This window comes from Dunckerocampus dactyliophorus, chromosome 5 (assembly GCF_027744805.1).
Source record: "Dunckerocampus dactyliophorus isolate RoL2022-P2 chromosome 5, RoL_Ddac_1.1, whole genome shotgun sequence".
Classification (NCBI taxonomy): Eukaryota; Metazoa; Chordata; class Actinopteri; order Syngnathiformes; family Syngnathidae; genus Dunckerocampus; species Dunckerocampus dactyliophorus.
This window is the reverse complement of record NC_072823.1, coordinates 27,309,835-27,330,700: the sequence shown is the minus strand read 5'-3', so window position 1 is coordinate 27,330,700 and position 20,866 is coordinate 27,309,835. Positions and strand designations below refer to the sequence as shown.

Here is a 20,866-nt window from a genome sequence, read left to right as displayed (position 1 = left end):
TTATAGAGTGAAAGATGACATTTTACATATACACTAGGTCCCCAACTTACGAACACAATTGGTTCCAGACGACCGTTCTTAAGTCGAATTGTTCTTAAGTCAGGGAAAAGGTAATATTAGCAATGATATAGGTACTACATGTACGTGTATACATATACAGTATATGTGTATGTATGTAAATATGAGTTTGGATGCAGTAGTAATATTAAACAAGGATAATTAATGAAAAAAACAATAATAAAAGTGATATAATAATACGTATTGATAAATGTTATTTACCTTTGAAGAGGAGTGGTTGTGGTGGAGTTGGAGGAGGAGTTATTGAAAAAAAGGACAAATGGTCGTCTTTGTTAGACTCTTCTAAAAGAGGTAGTGTTCTGTGGATGGTGTAGAATTAAGCAGGCCTATTAACTCTTTATAAACTTTAATCACACGTCCTGTCCGGGTTGTATCATACAGCTACAATTTAGCTTTCGCTCCTCAGTGTCTTACTCGACCTGTTGGTCCCATTAGCAGTGTCACAGTGCCCTCTACTGGTCAAGCATGTAGCAGCAAGAATACTGATGGAGCACAAGGCAAAATAAAATAAAATATAGGCCAGTCGGCTTGTGTTCGTATCCGCGAATGTTTGCAAGTCAGATGTTCGTACGTTGGGGACCCAGTGTATATATATATATATATATATATATATATATATATACAGTATATATATACACACATTGTATTGTTATTATTATATCTTATCAGAACAATGGTTTATTTGGTCTAAAAAATGTTGACAATAATATTGCTCCACGTCAATTTGTGGGACAATAAACATTCAGTTAAATAATAACGTTTCTTAAAATGAATGTCAAAATCCCGTCTCGTCTCGTGGACCCAATCCCATGCATGGTCTCGTCTCGTGAGCTGGGTGTCTCGTGACACCCCTACAAACCCTACATGGCTCTTGGTGCATGGACCATTGTTCTGCATTCTTCCCAGTTGTCCTTCTCTGTCTCAGCTTATATTCGCCCTCACCACCCACGTCGACCTCTTTTCCTCTTGTCTGGAAGCTCTGTTTTCAGCATGGATGGTCCAAACCACGTCAGTCTCGCGGCGCTTACTCGCTTTCCAAACTCCATTCCAAGGGACAATAAAATCAAACAGAGATGGCTTCCTCCCCGCCGCCACATTGTCCCCAACACTTGCTATGAAATGCAGTGTATGACATCGATATGTACATGTTTGGAGTGACGTGTTCAGGAATGTAGTATCGTCCTCCTTCATTGAAGGCCTATGGAATTCATCAGGTTGCTCTTTTTTCGTGAATTGTGGGGGGAAAAAGCTCGTGTTTATGAAGACTGTCAGTAAGCATTTTCTCTGTAGAGTGTGACTGACATTTAAACCCCAGCCTGTTTAAACAGCAATCGGATCGGAACCTTCAGGCAGCACAACACAATCACCGCACTGACCTTTTATCACACTCCAACCGTCCTTTGTCCCGCTTTACTGTCCGTTCCTGCTCCTATTCTTTGGTATCTTCAATCTAATTCTGAAGTAGCCCTCCGAAACCAGTCAAATCTGCACGAGTGCCTGTGATTGGGATCTTTTTACGACACACTTTTAATACACATAAACAGTTGTTTGACCTCTTTAACACAAATAATCTAGCCGTAATATCATAATAAAATTGTAATGGTACAAGAATAAAGTTGTAATATTTTTGGGATTTGTTTTGTATTTAATGGATTTTTTTCGAACATGATGAAAAAAAGAAAATGAACTTAAAACAAGATAAAAATAAATGATTAAATAAATAGAAGTTTACATTCCTGATCTCCTCAAAACCTGCGGAAAAAGCAGTATTTTCTTTTGCAGAAGAAAGTTTCACTTGAAAAAAAAAAAAAAGCATAAAGATATAATATTATAGAAAAAGTGCAATGTCGAGCCAAGAAGATTGGGAGAAAACAATTACAATAGGTAAATAAAGTGGTCATATTGCAAGAAAAAACATTATGATAAGTAAATAAATTTGTCATATTGCAAGAAAAAACATTATGATAAGTAAATAAAGGGGTCATATTGTAAGAAAAAACATTATGATAAGTGAATAAAGTGGTCATATTGTAAGAAAAAAACATTATGATCAGTAAATAAAGTGGTCATATTGTAAGAAAAAACATTATGATAAGTGAATAAAGTGGTCATATTGCAAGAAAAAACATTATGATCAGTAAATAAAGTGGTCATATTGTAAGAAAAAACATTATAAGTGAATAAAGTGGTCATATTGCAAGAAAAAATAGTGATGTTACACAAATAAATTGGTGGTATTGCAAGAAAAAATTGCGACTTTGCACAAAAAAATTGGCAATATTGCGATCAAAAAAATACTTAAATAAATTCTTAATAATGTGAGAAAAAAATAGTGATGTGACATGAATAAATTAGTAATATTCTGCAAAAATGTTTTCATGTTTCATTCATATATTTGTTACTCCTGCCAGAAAAAAAGCCTATTTTGTTTCTTTAAAAAAAAGTTGTATATTATTGAGAATAAACTTGTTTACAGAAAAAATTGTCACACAAACCTGTCAAATATTAATCCCGTAATTCTGATCATTTAAAATTTGTTTTAAAAAAACAACAACAAAAAAACGCTTGAAAAAATTAGGACTTCAGTCAGTTTTTTTCTTGTAATTTTACTTTTTTTCCCCAACATTTTTTCATATTTTGCAAGTAAGGAAGTGGACAAATGTGTTGCAGTGCGGCATGTGTGCGTTTAAATACAGCAAATGTTAGGCCTACAAGTTGCCACATTCGCTCTGTAACGAGTGCATGACGCCATGGAACTGTTGTGCATATGTTCACTGCCGTTGTCATAAAAACATGACTTCATCCACCTTCCGTGCAATCTTGCCTTTAGGCGATGCTAAGCTAAGTTAGCAAACTTGATCTCATGTCCATCCATCCATTTTCTATACCGCTTCTCCTCATTAGAGTCACGGGGGGTATGCTGGAGCCTACCTCAGCTGACTTCGGGCGAGAGGTGGGGTACACCCTGGACTGGTCGCCAGCCAAGAAAACCCACGCGCGCACGGGGAGAACATGCAAACTCCACACAGAAATGCCCAAGGGAGAATCGAACCCACTAGTGATCTCATGTCATAGTGTTCAATATAATATATTTGTCCAAAACAACTAAAATATTACTAAATGTTTGCTACTGTGTAAAGGATGATTCCCCCCCCGCCTCCCCATTCCCCCGTTTTGGCGTGACTGGCACGATATGACAGCAGAACCCCACCGCACGCTAATTCTCCTGCCTCGCTCCTTCCCTTCCTGAGGGGGCCCGGTGTTTGTGGCACCATCACTGCGGCCCACAAGGGTAAATGAGTCCCATGTGTGTGACGGAGGGGAGCAGTCGCAGTCACGCGATACAGGCGCTCCTCCGGGGATCCATCTTGAAGTATGGGGGGGGGGGCAAAAGCCAGCGGAACTTCAGCGAGCTGTCTCCACCACTCTGTCACGTCTTGGGTTGCGTGGGCACGCAGAAGATTCTCATGATGATTGTAGTATTTGGCGCAGTGTGGAAAGGGTTCCAAGTCGTAGCAGGGTTGCTCCCGTGTTTTGCTGTTATGGGATGCTGTTGCATGGTGACAGTGAGGCAGCCAGTGGAGCGGGATTTAAGATTTTCTTGTTTCCGAAGCGTCAGCGCCATTCCGAAAGACGGCTAACCTCCACTGACATGCAATAAGAGACACAAATTTAAATCCTGAAAATGATTCTCAGACATATGAGTTGAAAGGCTTCATGGTGGAGGAGGATTCCCATCGATGATGTTAATTATCCATCCATCCATCTTCTATGCCGCCTATCCTCACTAGGGTATGCTGGAGCCTATCCCACCTTCGAGTTCGAAGCAGAGTTCGGGCGAGAGGCGGGGTACACCCTAGACTGGTGGCCAGCCAATGGCAGGGCACATACAGTATAGACAAACAAGCATTCACACTCACATTCATACCTATGGACAATTTAGAGTCTCCAATTAACCTAACATGCATGTTTTTGGAATGTGGGAGGAAGCCGGAGTACCCGGAGAAAACCCACACACGCACGGGGAGAACATGCAAACTCCACACAGAAATGCCCAAGCGGACATTCAAACCCAGATCTTCCCGATCTCCTGACTGTGTGGCCCACATGCTAACCACTAGACCACCATGCGGCCCGATGCTACTTATTAAAGAAAAAATGAAGTCTTCTAAGTATTTGTGTTTGTTTGTCTATCTGTTTGTTAGTTAGAACATCCTGGTTCATGGAGGATGAGCTGAGACGAGACAGATGGGACAAAATAGATAAATAAATAAAAAAAAACCAGGCTTCGCTACACACCTTAAAATAAAGCCTGGACAAGAAAATGTTAAGTAGTAATTCCAGAAAAAAAGATGATAAAATAAACCAAAAAAATGTAGTAGATAAAGCTTATCTCCCTGATCCCCCCCAAATTTGAGGAAAAAGTAGAACATTTCTTTTGTTGAAAAAAGTAGCAATTTATTTTAAATAATAATTTTGAAAAATCTAAAAAATATAATAATGACGCTTCGCTACACATCTTAAAGACAGCCTGGACATGAAAATGTTAAGTATTAATTGCAGAAAAAAAAAGATGGTAAGCTACAGAAAAAAATGGACTTAAATAGAAATTAATTTCCATGATCCCCCACAAAATTAAGGAAAAAGCAATATATTTTAATAGTAGAAAAAAAGTGGCAATTTATTTTAAAAGAATAAAAATGTTAGAAAAAAAAAAATATATATATATATATATATACATATATATATATATATATATTAAATCAGGTTTCGCTACACATCTTAAAATAAAGCCTGGACATGAAAATGCTAAGTAGTAATTCCAGAAAAAAGATGGTAAGATACCGAAAAAAATGTACTACACAAATATACGTTTATTTCCATGACTCCCAAAAGTATAATAGTTGTGAGGACAAAGCAGCCATTTATTTGAAAAGAATAAAACAAATAATAATAATAATTATCCGACTTCTCTACACATCTTAAAATAAAGCTTGAACAAGAAATGTTTTAATTGTAATTCCAGAAAAAAAAAAGACGGTAAGATAAAGGCGAAAGTTGTACAAAAATAGTATTAGCAATTTACGTTAAAAGAATTGAAAAAGAAATGATTTAGCTTAAAACTTATTTCTACATTGGTTTGGCTCATTTCTTGAAACAGAAATGACCTTTTCAAAAATCTTAAGATCATTTGGCCAACAGTCTTACAGTTCAGCAGAACACTATAAGTCACTTGCAAAAGCTCATATCTTTCCCAAAACTGTTCAAAGCTAATTCCGTCCCCAATAAATAAATAGTCAGGACCACCAAAATGCAAAGATCCTTCTCAACTGCTTTGGCTGACTTCCTCAACACTCTTGTTTCCTTTAGCAATATACACTTGGATGGTTCAGCACAACACCATGGTTCACCTGCAAAAGCTCATACCTCTCCCAAAACACGTCACTCATGTGTCAAAACTACATTTCTTTCCCATATAAATTACCAGTGCCCCCACAATGCATCGTCCCATTGGCGTCTCTTTGACTGCAAGTGAAAATGTTTCCATGCTTTGTCACTATGGCAGAGGAACGCTGAAATATCCCTTATGTCCGCCTCTCATTCTAAGCCCTGTCATTCATTGACAGTAGTAACTGTACTCGTTTTGTTTCTCTAGCTAATACAGTATAATTGCATATAAAACTGAAAAAAAATGGATTTTAGATGTTTCGGTAACAATAGCATTCGAGGTTTGACATCACTCATACTGCCAAGGAAGTTTTAGCTATTTTTATTCACAAAAATAAAGTAACTTCCATATATCAGCATAATAAGACCGTGTGTTTAGTATAACAGACTGTAATATAAGCACAAACACATTGGAAAATGAAAACTACAGCTTTATTACAGTACTGTAGCTGACCTACAGTACTGTTTCCCTGGTCGTGATCCTCGCCCTCCCTCTCCTGGGTACCATCCTTGCCTTCCCGAGCGTCCACACAGCATCTGTCTGGTCACAGTTTCTCATACACATCACAGCCCAAGTTCAAGTTTCAGCTGACTGTCAAATAATCAATGTATCCAATGTTCCAGGAGATTCATATACTGTATGCCATGCGTGCTGTTACGCTATATTACAGACCCATTTTGACAATTGAACAGTGCTCTAAATGTAGGTACTAACTGTACTAACTGTAGCTACCTGGACTTCACCATTTGCAGAGACGGTCTTAGACACTGAGACACGTACTAAGACATTTGTAATTTGATGAAATGAATAAGAAATTTAATCTGTGGTGAACAATTGCCAGGTTGTTTGGAGTTTTGTAAATATTATTTTGAGAATGTCATTTCTGTTTCAAGAAATGAGCAAAAGCAATGGAGAAAAAACGTAAAATAAAGACTGAACATGAAAATGTTCAGTAGTAATTCCAGAAAAATAAACTCATATTACCAGAAAAAGTGTTCATTTCAGGAACTTGAAGAAAATTTACCAGAATAAAATGGGTTGTTTTTTTTAGAAAACAGTTAACACTTGATGAACACTGTCAACATTTTATTAGAAAAACACAAAGAGATAAATGTAATTTCACAAAAATGAAGACGTCATAGCAGAAGTAGTCATTTATGACAAAAAGTAGTCATTTTATATTTAAAAAAGGCATACTTTTACTTGGAAAAAGTTGCACATGATACCACCTCAATCATGATGAGCCCACCCCATCTACTGTATGAGCCCACCATTCAAAGCAGGCCTCGCTACTACTGTAGGCTAAGCTAGCATGATGTTGCTTTACAATGCGAGTACAATGGTAGCACTTTGGCACACATAGCTAGTATTTTATATTTTAAAGTGTCTAAATTCCAGCATCAAAGCTCCCAATACACTACTGTGGCACCTCTGACACTTTTTAAAATTGTTGGAAAAGAGAAGACTATGCGACCCTTAGGTCATGATGTCAGCGGCACAGACGATACAAGTCAAACACTAGCAGCCATTTGTCATTCCTCATGACCAGTACACGGTACAATTTATGGTTTCTACAACCCGGCGAGCACGTGTATGACAAAATCCACAATGAACGGCTCTAACACCAGAGACAAATGCAAAGTGCGCTTTGGGCTCGACCGCGTTGTTGCGTAATGACACACTGCTTGTGGTCACTGAGGGGAAACCACTGGAGAGCATCCAGGTGGTATACACGTTTCCGGGATGCAAATACTCCAGTGAAGGCTATCCTTTTGGCTCGTATTGGCCACAACTGTGATGTATCTTAGTCTTTATAAACTAGATGAAAGGACAAAGTCATGTCCTTAGGGATGGCTTTTATAGGACGGTTACGGGTAGATGGACAAGCTAGAAGGTCAGGCTGCGCAGACACCACCACTCCAAAGAGGAGGCGGGATCTTTCAAAAGGCCGGCATATGCGGCCCGGTATTTTCAGCTCAATTTAAAGTGAGTCAGAGTTAAAGATCTCTCAAACGGCCCGTGTGTCACTTTTGGCCGCCGTCGCTCACAGGGGGAGTGACGTCACCCTAACGTAGCCAAACGGGGAATCGCTCGCTTCTTTTCTTGGACTTTTTGGCAGTCGCGGGCCGGAGCGGCTGGGATGATAAAACATGAATCATTATTTTTCATGGCAAAAGCAAAAAAAACAAAGAGCCACAAAGGAGGAGCAAGAAATAGACTTAACAATGTGGTGAAAGCAGGTGAAAAGTATGTCTTAAAGCCTTAGTAAGCCTAAGTCATTATACTTGGGGTGTCCACACTTTTCCCAGCGAGGGCCACATGGTGAAAAATGAAAAGATGCAAGGAACATTTCTATATTTTTGTAAAACAACATATGTAGATATGCTAAGAAGTTATGTGCATCTCAGCACATTCTAAGTGAAAAAGCCCATTATTAGTAACAACTTCACTCTTTGCTCTTTTTTCCCCATTTTTGCTGTTTTTTTAATTTTCCAAATATTTCAACTTTCTTCTTAAATAATTATTATAATAACTCCAATAATATAATAATTATTTTCTTAAAATTTTGACTTTATGCCCATAATATTATAACTTTTTCACAAACCTAAATTTCCATTTATTTTGTTGTGTTTGTTTGTCATAATATCACGACATATAATACATTTTCTTCAATATTTCAACTCCATGCTACTAAAATTACAATATATTTCCTCATAATATTACAAGTTTATTCTCATAAAATTGCAACTTTGTTTGCGTTAGAATGCGACTTTTTTCTCTTGAATATTTAGACTTTATTCTCATAAAATGACAGCTGTTTTTCACATTTCTGCTGTTTTTAAATTTTCCATTCTCATTCTGGTAACATTATAACTTTTTCTGCTATCCACTTTTCCAAAAATGACAGCTTTATTTTGTTTCGTTTGCTTCTCATAATGTTATGACTTTGAAAGAAAATAACAACTTTTTTCTTTAATATTTTAACTCTATACTACTAAAATGATTATTTTCCCTAATTAGTCATAATAATATTACGAGTTTATTCTTGTAAAATTGCAACTTTTGTTCCGGTTAGAATATAAGTTTTTTCTCTTAATGTCTTGACTTTATTCTCGTAAAATTACAGCAGTTCTTTTTTTCATTTCTGCTTTTTTTTATTTTTATAATTTTCCATTCTATGACTTTATTTGAAAAGCATTTTGACTTTATTCTGATAAAATCACAGCAGTTTTTTTTCCATTTCTGTTGTTTTTTTATATATAATTTTGCATTCTCGTAATTATGACTTTATTCCCATAGCAATTTGACTTTATTCTCGTAACATTATAACTTTTTCTGCAACCAAATTTTTCAAAAATGCAACTTGATTCCTTGTTTTGTTAGTTTCTCATGTCAGGACCTTTAAAAAAAAACAATGTCTTTTTATTTTAATATTTCAACTTAATGCTACTAAAATTATTTACCTCATAATATTTGAATGTCATTCTCCTAAAATTATGACTTTTTCATGTTAGATTACAACCTTTTATCTTAATAGTTTGACTTTATTCCTGTAAATTGACTGCCGATTTTTTTTTTTCTTGTAAAACTATGTTTTTAGACGGTGCTGCGGGCCGATAGAAAAACAGGAAATGGCCCCTGTGCTCCACTTTGGACACGCCTGTACTAGACTAATGCAAAATATTAAGAAATAAAGTACTTTAATCGGGATTAAGTTTATTAAATATGTGAAATAATTGTTAATTTTTAGGATAAAACATTTCCTCTGAACTCCCTTGAGGCCATGGCTGCGCCTAGAAATTCTGTCCATGAAAATTATGAACAGCATCGGTGACAAAGGAAACAGGCTTGACTTACTGCTGGCAATGCGAACCAGGATCCTGCTCCGGTCGTACAAGGACCGAATGGCACGTAGTAGCGCACCACCCATCCCGTACTCCCGAAGCACCCCCCACAGGACACAGCAAGGGACACGATTGAATGCCTTTTCCAAGTCCACAAAGCACATGTAGACCGGTTGGGCAAACTCCCAAGTACCCTCCAGTACCCTTGCAAGGGTGTAGAGCTGGTCCAGTGTTCTGCGATTAGGACAAAAACCACATTGCACCTCCTGTAGCTGAGGTTTGACTAATGGTCGTGCCCTTCTCTCCAGCACCCTGGGTAGACTTTCCCAGGGAGGCTCAAGAGTGTGATCCCCTGGGAGTGTGAGCAGAGGGTGTGTTGGAACACACCCTCTGCTCACCCTTCTTGAAAAGGAGGACTAACACCCTGGTCTGCCATTCTAGAGGTACTGTTCCCGACTTCCATGCAATGTTGAAGAGACCTGTCAGCCAAGACAGTCCCTCAACATCCAGAGCTTTGAGGAATTCAGGGCGAAACTCGTCCACCCCGTAGCTTTGCCACTGGGGAAAGTTTTGACTGCCCCAGATAATTCTGGATTTAGAAGGGCCTCAAAGTATTCCTTCCACCATCTGACTATATCCTCAGTCGAGGTCAGCAGGCTTCCGTCTCCACTGTAAACAGTGTGGACCGGGCACTGCTTCCCCTTTGTGAGGCGTCAGACAGTTTGCCAGAACCTCTTTGAGGCCAACGGAAAGTCGTGCTCCATGGCCTCACGAAACTCCTCCCACACCCATTTTTTACCTCGACCACCGCCGGAGCCGCATGCCGCCTGGCCTGCCAGTATCTGTCAGCTGCTTCAGGAGTCCCACAAGCCATCCATGCTCGATAGGACTCCTTCTTCAGCTTGACGGCTGCCCTTACCTAAAGTGTCCACCATCAGGTTCGGGGCTTGCGCAATATCCTCGTCCTCCCCTGGAATGCAGGCAAAGCTCTGCCGGGGGTGAGAGTTGAAGACTCGACGAACGGGAGACTCTGCCAGATGTTCACAGCACACCCTCACTACACGTTTGGGTCTCCCAGGTCTGTCTGGCATCCTCCCCCGCGATCTAATCCAATTGATCACCAGATGGTGATCAGTTGACAGCTCAGCCCCTCCGTTCACCCGCGTGTCCAGAACATGTGGACGCAGGTCTGATGATACGACTACAAAGTCGATTATAGACCTGCGGCCTAGGGTGTCCTGGTGCCAAGTGCGCTGGTGGACATCCTTACCTTCGAACATGGTGTTCGTTATGGACAAACTGTGGTTCGCACAGAAGTCCAATAATATCACACCGTCCAGATTCAGATTGGGGAGCCACTGAGAGCCATTTGTAAAATGATGGTTACCTTAGTTTGACTAGTTTAAGGGCCAAAATATGAGGAACAGCCACAATAATAGCGACTTAGCATGATTGTCTTTGTTGTATCTGTTGTAAATGGAAGAAACTGAGGGGTTCCTGTCTAAAAAAAGAACACGATAATATAAATCCCAGTGCCAGAGAGGAAAGATTAACGACGGCTATGGATTAAGAGAGAAAAGTGCATATGATGAGTTACTGAGAGTGATATGTCCTGGAAATGTCTTGACTGGACGCGTGTATCTGCACAGCTATCACTTCATCTCTCTGTGACGGCTGAGGACCACCCAAGAGAGGCCTTGTCTTGTTTATAAAAGGGCTTCCTTGTTGGGAGGATCGGGCCCGGTGCTAATCTCCATGTAGGCAGACAGGTTCTTCCTTATGGGATTGGCGCTCTCTGGCGGGCCAGACGCTGCCTCGGAGTGATTCATCCCTAAAATGACAGCCGGCTGAGAGGGTTGAGTTACCGCACCGTCTGCTTATCTCCGCCGCTGTCCTCGACTCTTCATCAGACCGGCCGCAATTTCCAGGGCTCTGAAGTGGTCGCGTTTCGCACAGGAGGCTCACATTCCACCGCCCGCTGGCGGATGGACGTTACCGGCTACCTGCACAGAGGCAAACTGTCTGCTTCCCCCACGCCCCCCACTTTCATTCATCTGGCTGGCTGCTTCACGTTTATTTCCCGCAACCGCACATGCACATTCCCACTTGCGTTGCAAAAATGAAGGGAATTTTGCTGTGGCTTGATGAATGTGCAGTGCAGTTTTGCCCCAACGGAGGACAAACGTTGCATTATCTCTTCCAAGACTTGAAATGCATCCTGCATTTCAAAAAAAAAAAAAGACTGGTGAGTAATGATACATACAAGTCCTTCCATTACAAATAATTACTCATGAAGAGGAGTCATTCCAGGGATGACTAACCTCCCCCCCCATTTTTGTTTGGCTTTGCTTAGCATGATGAAGAGGATGAAAATGGACTGGTGGCTTGTCCCGTGCAAATGACCCTCCACACTACCTCTGATTGATGGATGAACACAAAATGTATGAAGGGAATCTGTGTCAAGACACTGGCATCAGTTTTCATCCAGCTTAGTGGTTTATTTTACTCTTTTTGCCATTTTGGTCAAATTCTGAATGAGATGTTCAACTTTAGATGTTCAACTGTATTAAAAGTCCCTTATCATGCAAAATGTAGTTCTTAAATGATGTCCTAACACGTAATATGTGTCCCTAAAATCCAAATTTTAAACTTCCTCATGGACATGGTAGTACCTCTGACCTGCCCCTATTTAGCTAAGCCCACCCTGTGTATACATCTATCACTTCACAGAGGACAGCTTTGCAACCTAACCCTACAAAAAGGCTTCGCAACACGTCTTAAAATAAAGTCCTTCAAGTGACAATAATAAACATATCCATACATAGAATGTCCTTGTTTTGTGACACTTATTCATAAAAAAGGAGCAGCCTCAACAAGGAGTGTTAAGAGAAGGATAAGAATGTTAGATGAGCAAAAAAATAAAAAATAAAATCAGGCTTCGCTGCACATCTTAAAGTAAAGCCTTTCATTCAGCTACCTAGCATGTTAAAATGTGAGTGCAATGTTAGCACATTAGCTCACACAGCTATGCATTTGTGTCCGTTTGTGATATATGGCAACTATTACGTTGGACAAGTGCAGATGTAACCCGACTGGTTCCGCTCAGAATGAGAGTTGAGAGCGTTAGCCATCGGGCTAAAAGCCCATACTCTAAACTCGATGTCCAGCGTGACTCTTAAGGCGTCGGGGAGTGAGGTTTACCAACGTACTCTCGCCCAGCTGCACTGGCTGCCATCCGTTACACGGAGTTGCAGTGTGTACGTAAAAAAAAGTGGACGCAGACAGACGTGGACAAACACAGCTCATTAGCATTGAAGCTAAAACCACACGCATTTCAATTTAAGCATCAAGGCTAACAGACTATTGTGGCACCTCTCAGACTAAAAATAGTACAATATGGGCCCTTGAACACAATGATGCAATTAACTTATCTTGTATAAGTTGCAGGCGGTGCTGAAATATGTTTTTATACATCTACATTCTGCTCTGGAGGTTTTCTTCCTATTTTTACACTGCAATTTGGAGCAACTGGTCCTGATGAGGGGAGGATTAGTGAGGAGCTCAGGTGTGTCTGTGTGGTTTACTGGCCTCGCTGTGAGGTACGAGGCCCCTCAGCAGAGTTATTCTAGGGGGCCCCCCGTGGAGGTCAAGGGTGGCTAACCACTTACTGTCAATCATCCCATCATCAGCTCTGTGAAAACATGTTCCTAATCCACTGTTAGTATGAATAATGCTTTCCTACACTGTTTGTGTTTCCAAGTGTGATGGACCAGGGATCTTGGCAGTGCAGGGGATGATATACAGACCGGAATGAATGAGCGTAGAAACGCAAACGCTAACAGGTCAGACCTCCGCCAAGGCCAAACAATGAAGTGTCATATTTGTGTTTGTTTGGGTGTTACTTAGCAGGCTACTTCATGCTTGAAGGACGCCATTGTGACTGAAATGATATATAAATACAGCTTTACACAGTTCGACAGCAAATTTTGACGGCTTTTTCTTTGGCCCATGTTACCACCACCCGTCCACAAAGAAAGCGTGGAAAGCGCTTTGTTAGTTTTTGCGTAACTAACATACAAAGAAACGCTGAATGGTGCCCCCTGCCTTGTGCTCGTTATAGTATATTGCTTGCTAACTAACATACTGTACTAGAAAACGCAAATAAATCACACAAATCACACAAATAAAATGATTTAAGAAGAGTTAAGAACCTACTAACCAACTGAAACAAATGCGTATCTTTGTGTAATCCCACTAACAAATCTCGTTTTCAAACATTTTTGCTAAAGTTTTACCTCGGCTTTCATACACTGTTTCAGTGTTTGTACAATATTGCACATAACAAAGTCTGTACCGTGTCATTTTGCAAAATCAAGAAAAACTGGCCTGGTTTTTGTACTTTTTGTTTTTTGTCTGGCCTTCTAGAATGGATTCATGACAAAAACCGAGGTTGCACTGTACTAGAAAACGGCAAACAATAAATAACCGACGAACAAACACAAGAGAAGACAGCAATCAGTAAATTACCCCCTGCATCACGCAAAGAAAATGGATTAGTTCTGCAGTTTTTGCGTAATCCTGTTCACCAGCTTTCCCTGAATTAGATCAGTACTTCCTGCAAAGAATTTGCCTTCGTAGTTTTGCGTAATCCCGCTAACTAACTACAAGAAAATGGCAAACTGTGATTAACCTCAAGCCTTGCGCTAAGAAAATTTGTTATATAATATTATTAAATTAGTTATGATATTTTTATGTAATCTAAAAAAAATAAACAATTACAAAAAAAAAAAACGTACAACAATATAGCACTTCCTGCATCAGTAAATAAGCAGTTTTTGATGTATGGTCGTCACGCAAAAGCAATCACCCAGTTTTGCGTAATGCCACCAGCGAAGGAACACAAGAGAAAACAGCAATCAGTAAATTACTTCCTACATCGCACAAAGGAAATGGGTTGTTTTTGTAGTTTTGCGTAATCTCGTTAACTGAAACAGCAAACAATAAATAACCTCAAGCTTTGCACTAAGAAAATTAGTAATGACGTAATTTAAAAAAAACTAAATTAAAAAGGAACGTAGAACAATATGCTACCAACGACGGAACACAAGAGGAAAGAACTATCAGTAAATTCCCTCTTACGTCGCACAAAGGAAATTGGTTATTTTCGTAGGTTTTGCATAATCCTGTGAACTAACTTGTCCTGAATTTAAGTACTTCCTGCAAAACATTTGCTTTCCCAGTTCTGCATAATCTCACGACCAAATTACAAGAGCAAACAATAAATAACCTCAAGCATTGTTTCTTTTACGTAATCTCAAAAAACTAACCAATTTAAAAAGAAACAAATGAAATATGGTTTCCTGCATCAGTAAGAAAGCAATTTTTGATATACGGCTTCCTTCGTCATGCAAAAGCGGTCACTTACTCAGTTTTTCATAATGCTTCCAATTAAACAGAAGAGAAAATGGCAATCAGTAAATTACAAAAGAACTGGGCTATTTTAGTAGTTTTCTTCTGTTATCCCGTGAACTAACTTACCTTAGATCAGTACAGTGGTACCTCGGTTAACATCCGCCCCGGTTAGCGTGTTTTTTTGGTTAACAACCGAAGTTTTTGCAAAAATTTTGTCTTGTTTAGAGTCCAAAATACCATCCAGTTTGTTTATGCCACCATCTTGGCCAAGCCGAAATCTTGCGATACTTGCACGTGATGCATTGTGGGCCGCGGGTCAGAGTTGTACAGAGATACACGACGTAACAAACACATGGACCGCACAAAAGAGAAAGGCCATGGAACGTACCGAGACAAGGGTGAAAGACCTCAGAATTCTACAGCTTAAGGAGAAGACCACCGTTATTTCAAAGGTATGTAAATGTGATGGGAGTGGCTCCGTCATTGGCTGGGATGACTCCGGTTCCTTTGTGTTACATTTTGTGTTACAGGATTGAATGACTGTTTTGACTTGACTTTTTTTCTCTTTTCAATAAAGATATTTCAAAATAACCCATTTTAGAGCAGCGATTATTTTACTTTCATTACAATTTTGCCCAAGCTTATCATACCATTAGAATCTAATACTGGCCCATGCCTAGATTTATCAATGAATTATTGCAGCTCTAAATTGCATACATCCATAGATAATCACTTTCATAGCTATAGCTAGCTATAGCCATTACCAACTAACTGGAAACATATTATTTTTAGAATATGCAAAGGGACCAGAAAAGATGAGTTACAGACTTTGGACACCCGTGCTCTATAGGTGGATCAGCCTTGTGTTTACCTGGCGGGGATTGTGAGCGTAGAGTCCAAGCTGTGGTCGTCATGGGTGTCGGTAAGTGTTTCTAAACGCTGAAGGGCTTTTTGTGTTTGTACAGATGTCAGGGTCGTCGTCCCAAAGCAGAGAACCGCTGATGGATGACGAGGAACTAGGAAAGTAGCAACGGCGTCTAATGCGTGTGTGCAGCTGACTTGTTTTCAGCGGGATGGAAAAGACTGTCAGCGAATCGCACACCGTTTTATGTTAGCAATGAATCCTAATTGCCTCTTTTGTCCCTGTTTAAAAACAGAGAACAGGCCAAAAATAACGAGGAAAGTGAGCTTGATTTCATGCACTTGTTCATGAACGGAGCCTCCGTGTCTGCGAGTCTCCCAGCGAGACGCAGGAGGTACTGGAAAGCCTGCTTCCTTAAGTGACACGTCAGTGACTCTCTTATGCAACAGCAACATCTGCGTTTTAAAGTACCAGCTCGCTAAAATCAAAGTAACCTCCATTTGATTTTTTATTTATTTTTTTGCTGTTCATGATGGCCAACTGGTGTCAACATGCAAGAGCTGCATCCAATCAGCATCCGGCGGGCTTGGAGAGAGGGGGCTCGGCACAAACAAGCCTTTCATGTGGTCGCCGCTTTAAGTGCTCTAAAGTTCGACGAGACACTGAGGCCTCCTCGCCTGAGGGAAACGGAACAATACGTCGAAAGCCACATGAAGCTAAGTGACCCGGGATTACTTCTTCTGCACTTATTTGCTCTTTCCCTTTTCCACTGAACGGCCTTGCGCAAGATGAAGGAGGATTAACTCATACAGTAAAGACAATGCAGTGAAGTAACATCAACTACAGTGTTAAGAGACAGAGAAGAGTATACACAGGAAGCGCCACGCATACATCTATTTTCTATGCCGCTTATCCTCACTAGGGTCGCGGGTATTTTGGAGCCTATGCAGGTTGACTTTGGACGAGAGGCAGGGTACTGGTCGCCAGCTAATGGCAGGGCACATATAGAGAACCATTCACTCCCACATTCATACCTATGGACAATTTAGAGTCTCCAATTAACCTAACATGCATGTTTTTGGGATGTGGAAGGAAACCGGAGTACCCGGAAAAAAACCCATGCACGCAGGGGGAGAACATGCAAACTCCATGGGAGATTTGAACCCAGCACTTCACCAATCTCCTGACTGTGTAGCCAACATGCTAACCACTAGGCCACTGTGCGGCCACAAGCGGCACCATATATATAAATATAAAGAAAAACAAAAACAAGCAGGCTTCGCTACACATCTTGAACTAAAGCTCTGCCCACTAGCCATCAGTCAGGTACAGACACAGGAGTAAGTTTGATCATTTTGCTTTTCTTCAACAAATAGGCTAAACGTAGCTATTATTTTCTATTACTGTGTCTACTATATTGGGTAATAGAAGTGTACAGGTCACGACAGAGGTGTTATTTCACGTCTACAGAGCTCTAATGATGGTAAAACAATATCTAGAAGGTCATAAACAGTTTTTTTATGCTCTAACTACAAAAGTATTCCATTCATTAATATTGAATCCTATATCGAAGAAATTCGCTTATCGCGGTCGGGTCTGGAACCAATTAACTGCAATAAACGAGGGACGACTGTATGTAAAAAGTGGATAAAGTACACAATAGCTCTTCTTGGAGACACAGACTCAGTCAGGGGCAAACATAATCCCTCGTTTATCACCGTTAATTGCTTCCAGACAGGTGAATTTCCGCAAAGTAGGATTCAGTATTAATAAATAGAATATTTTCATATTTATGGCATAAAAACATGTTTACGATCTTCTAAATACAGTTTTTAACATTATTAGAGCCCTCTAGACATGAAATAACACTCCTATAGCCACCTTTACATTTGTATTACCCAAAATACGTAGTAAATCCATCCATCCATCTTCTATGCCGTGTATCCTCACTAGGGTCGCGGGTATGCTGGAGCCTGACCCAGCTGACTTTTTGGGCTAGAGGCGGGGTAGAGCTACACCCTGGACTGGTCGCCAGCCAATTGCAGGGCACATATAGACAAACAACCATTCACTCTCACATTCATACCCAATATAGTAAATATAATCATCGAAAATATGACACATTAGACATAAATATAAACTCACACGTTAGCAGTTCTCTGTTGTTTTTTAATGGACAGCGTACTTCCAGCGAATGCATTTTAGATCATTTAGTTAGTTCATTTAGCCATTTTTATGCTTGAAAATGCTTAATTTAGGCCAAGAATAAACTTAAATATGCAAATTTTTTTTTTTTTTACTCATAGCAGGCCGTATTCAACCACAAAACAGTGATCATTTATTAATTTGTTAATTTTAGCTATGTAGTGAGGGAGCGATAATCAAACCGCAATATTGCCAAGGACAACTGTACACTAGTACAGAGACCTAAAAATGAGTGAAATATAGTATAATGTGGGACCTTTAAGACTGTATTACTGTGGTTCACTTCTTTTTACACTTTCTTGACAGTTAAAGAGGTTAAAAAGTAACTTGAAACTGTCTGTACAGTTAATAATGCTTCAATAATGGTACTGTGATATTTTTAGGGAAGGGTTGTTTTTTTTTTATCTAGCTACCTAAATGAACCTTGGTCAGCATGTCAACAAATCCTCATTTTCTGCTGTTTCTTTTTATTGACTTCAATAATTGCACTTCACAGCTGTAGGGGGAGCCCCGGAACAAACAGTCCTGCTTTAATGCCGCTCATAAAACAGCTCTGTAGTCTCGCTTGACTGACTGAGCGCACATCTGCTTCTGCACAAGTGTACAAGTGACATGCATAGCTGTGTGCAGCCACAACAGAGCCTGAACCAGTCACAATTCTCTCAAGACAGATGCGCATGCTGACAGGCCATTCCTCCATCCATCCATCCATCCATCCTGCATCTCAGCACACAAGCAAAACAAACAATGTGCCCAGCAATGTGTCATCCTTGGCCTTGCAGCAGCCTCCAGCGGCCACGGCTTCGCTTCAATAGATACTGAACTAAAGGCTGATGAGGGTCTCCGCCCCAACAACAATGAAAGTCGTAAAAAAAAAAGGAACAGTGAGCTGTTTGGCAATCTTAAATGAATATCATACATACAATCCACAGTGGAGGGGAAGACTGGAGCCATGAATTGAATTAAACGTTGCTCCCTTGGACCGCAAAGCTGTGAAAGCCGATGCCAAATATTTGGCGAGACGGAGCCGCTGCGAGGACAACCGCTCCAAAGGCTCCATGATGACAGCTAGGCCGTGCCACCGCACCGCCGCGACCGTAACGACCTGTGTCACATGCTCTCAAACGTCTGCCTTGCTTTTGTCCCGTCCCAATTTGCGCATAAGAGTTTGATTTGCAAAATAAAATAAACGTTTGTTTTGCGAGCACCTCCCTCGATTCATGTGAAAGCATCTACAGGGTTGTCGGTTTAAGCCATGGGGGTTGCATACATAAAAAGTCAACAATGTGGTGAAGGAGGTGGAGGTGGGGGCTGGGAGGTGGCATTTTATAATCTTTGACAATGCAATCCAATGTAATGCTCCATAGTTAAACATATTGAAATAAACAGCCTACATTTGGGGACATGTAGTTATTGATACTGGTGTGATAAATTCTATGAGCATTGAATATAATATCAACATCCATCCATCCATCCATCCATCCATCCATCCATCCATCTTCCAACGCTTATCCGAGATCGGGTTGCGGGGGCAGAAACCTAAGCAGGGAGGCCCAGACTTTCCTCTCCCTGGCCACTACGTCCAAGCTCCTTCCGGCGGATCCCGAGGCGTTCCCAGTCGTTCTACCGGTCGGACTTGCCCTGAACACCTCCCCGGACCAGATGCCCAAGACACCTCATCTGGCTCTCAATGCGGAGGAGTAGCGCTTTTAGTTCGAGTTTCTCCCGGATGACAGTGGTTCTGAACTTATCTCTAAGGGAGAGCCCAGCCACCCTACGGAGAAAACTCATTTCGGCCGCTTGTACCCGCGATCTTGTCCTTTCGGTCACTACCCAAAGCTCATGACCATAGGTATCACCATAATATAAACAATAATAATGAAGAATACATTTTTTGTATTATTATTTTAAATTGAATTGAATTTTATATAAATAATACACCTCAAAACGGCTAGCAAAATAAAAAATAATTAGAAATATACCGTATACAATTTATGAAAATACAGTGGTACAGTCATCACTAGTTTATCGCGGTTAATTGGTTTCATCATGATAACTGAATTTCCGCAAAGTAGGACTCCTTATTTATAAGTGGGATATTTTCGTACTTGGTTGCAGCATACCCCCATGCCACTAGTGAGGACAAACGGCATAGAAAATGGATGGATTTTTGTATTTAGAGCATAGAAAATCTGTTTATGACCTTCTAAATATGTTTTTTAACATCATTGGAGCCCTCTAGACATGTAATAACACCACTATAGTCACCTTAATAATAAGACATAATATAGACTCACACATTAGCATTGAGAAAGTTCCTTGTTGCTGCTTTTTTTTCCCTTTTATATGTTTCTGTACAGTACTTCCTGGGGTGGCTACTTTGTTTCATCAATCAACATTACTGGCACCTAGTGAGCAGTGTAGAATACTACATATCACAACATGTCTTTGAATGCGTCTTCTTAATGCCATATATTTGTTTCCATTTCGGTTAATTTAGCCATTTTTATTCTTGAAAATGCTCAATTTAAGCCAAAAACATGTAAAATATATTTATAAAATATTATTTATATTTAAGCAATATGACCATATTAGAATATAAATAATATAAATATTATTTATATTTAAGCAATAGGCCGTAATCACCCATGAAAATATATTTTTTAAAAGCTGCGAAATCCGAAGTGCAAAGTGACTAGGGAATACTGTACTTGGGTTTTTGTTATTAATCTGTTCCAAAAGGTCAGATGAAAACCAAAGCAATTTTTACCATGGGAAATAAAAATCCAATTCATTTGTTCCAGACACCCAAAAATATTAACAAAAAATACATTTTATCCAGTGTAATTCTAGTTTCACCTGGAGAAAACAATGAAATAGTTATACATGACAAATGGATGGAAATTATTGTTGATGCGGACGTCCCTCTCCTACATTCTGGTGAGATGGAATTAGTGTTTGTCACCTTCTTTATCAACGTGGTGGCACTGGCAACTTTCTTTGGCCCCGTGGCAG

At 40.0% G+C, this 20,866-nt stretch overlaps 1 protein-coding gene across 1 annotated transcript in view; it reads right to left on the bottom strand.

Annotated features, from left to right (window-relative positions):
• fbln1 (fibulin 1) overlaps positions 1–20,866 on the bottom strand; it is a 57,207-nt gene that overhangs the window by 2,240 nt on the left and 34,101 nt on the right. The window lies entirely within an intron of this gene.